General features: G+C 39.1%; 1 protein-coding gene and 1 non-coding gene across 2 annotated transcripts in view; both read right to left on the reverse strand.

The window, feature by feature from the left end:
- Window positions 1–4734, reverse strand: part of ALDOA (aldolase, fructose-bisphosphate A) — a 46526-nt gene extending 41792 nt beyond the window's left edge. Inside the window, exon 1 of the mRNA XM_033945306.1 lies at window positions 4578–4734. The gene's annotated coding sequence lies outside the window, so the exon portion shown is untranslated. The remainder of the gene's footprint in view (window positions 1–4577) is intronic.
- Window positions 3461–3532, reverse strand: TRNAG-UCC. The gene has a single exon. It is a non-coding gene; the product is annotated as a tRNA-Gly (tRNA).
- Window positions 4735–6000: the final 1266 nt, after the last annotated feature.

The following is a 6000-nucleotide window of genomic DNA, read 5'->3' on the forward strand; positions in this document are numbered from 1 at the left end:
TTGTTTAATTTCATACGATACTGAATAACCCAAACTTTGACTGAATCACTCATGTTTCAACATACATAAGATTACAAAGAAATGTATATTGATACAAGATCCTCGTTATGTGTCAGATTAGGATAAAAACTTGTATTGTAAAATCTTGCACTGTAACTATGACAAAGTTAACCTAATTGTATATTATGGATATTGGTATGTGTCGAGTTAGGATAAAAACTTGTACTGTAACGATGGCAGATAGTAACTTGTTAACTATATATTATGTTAACATGTAACCCGTCCTGAGCTCTTTGGGGAGGACAGGATAGAAAATGAAAAAAATAAATAAGTGGCAGCAAATCAATTGAGTGCTATTGGGAATGCATAAGTGGCATAGGAGGGAATTCAATAAACAGTACTAAAACTTAAGCGCTACAAATTTGGCATTATTCCATAAAGGGCACATGCCTTATATAAAATAGCACTTAGACGTGGATCCTGCACCTGCTGAAACCAGGTATAAATGCTGGCACCCCAGTTGGATGTGGTTAGACCAAATTCTGTAATTCCATGTGCAACTTTTTGGAATGTCCCAACGCACCCTTGGTCATGACCCTTTTTCAGATATGCACTAGAAAATGTGGTCGCCAATCCTTATAGAATAGTGCACAGCCAGATGTGCATGCAACTTCTAATCAAAGCCAATTAACTGCAATAACTAGTTAGCATCCAATTATTGCTAGTTAAAGGTTTGTTAATCAATTAAATTGCATGCATATTTTGGGCATGCAGTCAAATATCAGCATGCAATTTTGGGCACAACGTATAGAATTCAGGGGACTGTGTATAAATGTAAGGGGATCATTCACATAGGAAAACCTTGCTACCACTTACATGTAAGTTGTATAACTTACATGCGCCCTTGCTGTATTTAGACACCTGCCATTATGCCAGGTCTATAACTGGTGTAACTCTGGTGTTAGGCATGCTGATACTGGATTATGCTAGTATTCTGTAACAGAATCTGTGTGCCCAGATATTGTCATAGAAAAAGCTCTCACCATGTGGTATTGGGGTGCCTAAAGGAGGTGCCCACTTATAGAATTCTTAAATGAATTGAAACCATCTGGTATTCCATAGTGCTAGATGTAATGTATCTTAATATAATTAATATGGCATTATATTTGAATAAAAATTGTGTAACATTAAATAACTTACATTTAATGAGCATCTGTCTAAGTGTTTTTCATTTTCTGTTGTTGGGGGAAACAAGTTTTGTTTCTATTTAAATAATTTCTTGTTTTATAAAGATCAAAGATTTAGGGTGGTGATGACTTCAACAGGTATTCACCTCTACTATTATTGCTTTCATGAAAGCACTTTCATAATAATTAAAAATAGGACATTATTACAATATTCTGAGCCCTTCGTTAATGAATAAGATGTCTGTTTTTGGATCAAAAGATTAAGAGTTCAAGTCCTTTCATGGTTGCTTACTTGTGTTTCTTTTTTAACATATCTATAAATGATCTGAAAATGGGAATGCCAGAAATAATCAGAAAAGAAACTAAACATACAACATTCCGGGAAAAAATGAAAACCTTCCTCTTTGACAGCTGAACCTACTTGACTTCTCAGAAATGAATTTTTCCACCTCTTTCGCTAGATGAGCTCCTAGACAACTATGATTTCTTGCCCCCCTCTTATCCTCCCCCCCCCTTTCAAGGCCCCTTTTGGTCCCTCCTCCTGATCCCCTTTCAACCTCTCTCTGAATGTTGCCTAGAGCCTGAATAGGTATGTACGACACACAAATAGAAGATTAGATGAGAAGTGATCAGATTTGCAGATAACATAGTCATTCAAAGTTGTTAAATTGCATGTAGATTGTGAAAAAGCATAGGAGAACCTTGAGAGACTGGGAGACTGGACACCCAGATGGCAGATGAAATTTAAGTAGACAAATGTAAAGTGATGCATATTGGGAAGAATAACCCAAATTATAGCTACATGATGCTAGGTCCCTCATTAGGAGTCATCAGGAAAAAAAAAATTGAGTGTCACAGTGGACACCCTGTTGAAATCTTCTGTTCAATGTGTGGCAGCAGCTAAAACAGCAAACAGAATGTTATGAGTTATTAGGAAATGAATAGAGAATAAAACAAGGCAAAGCATAATGCCTCTATATCACTCCATGATGCAAGTCATACATTGAGTATTGTGTGAAATTCTGGTTGTTGCATCTCAAAAGAGACAATGCAGAATTAGAAAAGGCAGAGAAGGGTGACCAAAATGAGAATGGAACTTTTCTCATATGAGGAAAGGTTAGAAGTTTCACATTTTATTTATTGTTTATTGTGCGCTTCTATACCACTACTAATGACTGGGGAGTCAATTCAGAGCGGTTTGCATGAGCTTCTGTACAAGGTATTACAATACATGAGCTTAATATACATTAAGCTTGATATACCTTTGAGGGGGGGGGGAAAAACCCCTAAACCAGCTGGGGTTGGGGGACACAAAACAGGTCTATAAAATTCTAAGTGGAGTGGAACAGTTAACCACAAATCAATTGTTCATGCTTTCCAAGGGCTCATTTTCAAAGCATTTAGACTAACAAAAATTCCATAGGTTGCTATGAAACTTTATAAGTTTAAGTGCCTTGAAAAGACACCTCTGTTACTAAGAAGTAAATGAAGTTACTAAGTAGTAGGTACAATAGAGGTCTATAAAATCCCTGACTTGAGTAGAATAGGTAACCATAAATTACAATGACTAGGGGACATGCCATGAAGTTACTAATTAATACATTTAAAACAAATATGAGGAAAAAAAAATTCACACAATGCATAGTTAAGCTCTGGAACTTGTTGCCAGAGGATATAATAAAAGATGGTAATGAAAACTTTTTAATGGTAATTAAAACTTTTTTTTTTTTTAATTTCCTAGGAATAAAATCCATAACCTGTTTTTAAGAAAGACCTGAGGAAGCCACTGTTTATCCCTGCTACTTTATGGAAATTTGCCAGGTACATGTGACCTGGATTACGCACTATTAGAAACAAGATACTGGACTAGACAGATATGTGGTCTGACCTAGTATGCCAACTTTTATATTCTTATGTTTACGTAACTTGATATCCAATCTTTTCTCAAAGTTGGATTTTCCTATCTTCACCCCTTATATGCTGTTTTTAAATACAATTGAATTTTGGTCTTACTTCCCTCTAAAGGAATTAGCCAAAGATCTCTCTATATGTATCCCCTACTATTTCTCTCTCTGCTCCAGTCCTCCTGAGTGTGTGAAGATTACCTGCAACAGGAGCAAATGCTTATGTCTGGCTTCAGAGAGGGTGACTTAAAATTTGTTACTCAAAGATTTTATGTTAACTTAAACAACATATAAGTCCAATTTATCATTGGAGTAAAGCTGCATATTTTTTTAAGTACAAATTGGAAAAAAATATGAACGAAAAATACTTGCGTTGGCCGGGAATCGAACCCGGGTCAACTGCTTGGAAGGCAGCTATGCTCACCACTATACCACCAACGCTTCATGGCATAATTTTTATTCAAATGTGTAATAGTATTCGATCAAGAGAAACTTTCCAGCATTTACCTTTCTTTTATTTGTGCTATGTATCTGGTCCGCTCCAAGAACTTTTTTATTCTCCTTCATATAACTGTCTTAAATTTCTTTCCTGACCTTTCCATGTGAGGGAACATGATACAAGGGCGCAGCTATTTATGGCTCAAAACCATCCCTGCTCACAGAAGGCCCAGCTGCCGCAGGCTACATTTAACTCCTTCACAGCCGGCAAGATAATCCTCACGGAAGGCACAAGCGTCATCAAAAGTCCTCCGAACCTACAAGCTACTATTGCCATAGTTCCCGTCGCCAGATGAGAGAAGGGTTTTAATAGGCGCTTCCCAGTTGCATTTGTTACTGCATAATCCACCAATACGTCATTCCCCACCCCCCTCCGGAATGATGGAACGGATTTCACAAATTAACCCATAACTCTTACTCCTTCCAGCTCTTTTGTGCTGTCAATAGCTGCGCCTTTTCTCTCCGGGCTTGTCTGTACCTGTCTCACTATGCTCCAGAGCCAAGGAGGAGTTAGATAAGCAAAGAAAGGCAGACATAAAGAGACAGAAACAGTGTGTCAAATAGAGACAGCAAAAGACAACCTCTGACGAGTTTCTCCCCAGAGCTGCTTTCTCATGCCCATCTTCCCTCAAAGCGGGCACTAGTCTGTAGCGCTATAGCAAACCCAGTTACCCCCGCTTGAAGAGCTCCTGGCTACTGCCAGTAACTAAAAATATCTCAGATTGAGAAAGACCCTGCTGGTCACCGAGCCTTAAATTGTTAATCTATCCTTAAGAGCTCTTATACCTCTAGGGTCCGATTTTTATTTCTTCTTTAAAATTCGCGACTTTTTGAGCGCAAAAAGGATCGCGCTAACCGCTTCTCCAAAGTACTACCAGGTAACTATGAATTGCTCCGTGCTCTTTTGCAATCAGACCTCTCTTTCCAGCGCCCCACAAACCCTCTTATCCTCCCTCCTGGGGTGTGGGGGGGCAGGGGGGCACCGTACCTGGATGTTTGGCTTTAGCGAACGCAGGGGAGCGAGCGGGAGGAGGGGGTGCCTCTGGTGTCCTCAGGACTCTGAGTGGAAGGGACGATCCCTGCACTGCCGCTTTTAAGAGAGGCGCAGGAATGCGCGCCATATATCGCTGACCTCTGGCCTTTTCCCCAGCAAGATAAATATAGCCCTCTGGGATCTCGGTATGTGTAAGAGGAGCGCCTGACATTCAGCGCGCTCCAAGTGCTGACATCCCCTTCCCTCACTTCTAAATGCCTCCTTGGATTTGGTGGCCCTGGACTTCAACTCCATCCTTCCCAGTGCCTAATCGAGTCCTCTCTTTCTGCAATCCGAAGGAGGTCAGGAAAGATCAAGAGGTTACCGGCGTTTTTCAGCCGAAGAACTGTCTATATTGGAACTGCAAACGACACTGATTAAGCGGTGCCGGTCGATTCTCTTCCACTCTGCTGCTCAACCTGCATCTGTTTGACCTTCTTCCCACAGGTCTGGAGGGGGGAGGCGACCAGCTGAGTGATCTATGGCATATATATATATATATATATATATTTAAGGTGCTAAATTATAGACCTAACTGATCCTAGATCATGTAGAACTTGAACTTTGTGTGGTTTTTACAACTCATTTTAAAATAGTCAAAGTATATCCCAGCCCCTCACCATCCTTGATTTGAAACTAAATTAAAGAGCAAGAACAGATTCTCCAGCTGATGATGACTGAACTAGAGGGCTGAGAGAAGGAAAAAGAGAGTCAAATAGATCCAGAGAGAAAAAGAAACAACTTCAAAGAAGACTAGACAAGGAGAGGAACAATGAAAAATGTCAGTAGTGATATCATTACAGAGCTGCTACCTGGTTCCAAAATAATAAGATAATCTTGGTTTTGAATTTAAATCTCAAAGCAGTGTTTATTTGTAGTCTCTGATTCTATCCATTGACATCAATGCCACAGGTCCCATAATGCATCAGTACAGGGTTGTCAGAAATCTACTACTGGTCTGAAAATCTCCCAACAGAAACTGGGTAACTTAGCAACTCAGGTAACCATGCTAATTTTTTTTTTTTTAAAACAGCAACCTGTCCTATGACTCTCACAGCCACAATGGTTTTCAGGATTGCCCCCAGTGAATAAGCACACAAGTTTTATACAGTATATGTTTTATAGCCTATCTTATATTCTTGGTCAGCATAACCATATCTAGTTTAGTGACTCTACATTGGTTGCCATTAATCCAACACACTGGTATTACTAATAATGTGTAAAGATCTGAATATGTCCACTGAGCTTGATCAGTCTGTATCATGCAATTTAATATACAGTTTTGTAATTCACATAGCATATGTTTGACAGGTGGGTTATAATTTGAGTTACTAATAATAATTAACTTGTGTGTGCCTTCCAATCAAGTCAAAATAAA

The sequence above is a fragment of the Geotrypetes seraphini genome, chromosome 5 (assembly GCF_902459505.1).
Source record: "Geotrypetes seraphini chromosome 5, aGeoSer1.1, whole genome shotgun sequence".
NCBI classification, from domain to species: domain Eukaryota; kingdom Metazoa; phylum Chordata; class Amphibia; order Gymnophiona; family Dermophiidae; genus Geotrypetes; species Geotrypetes seraphini.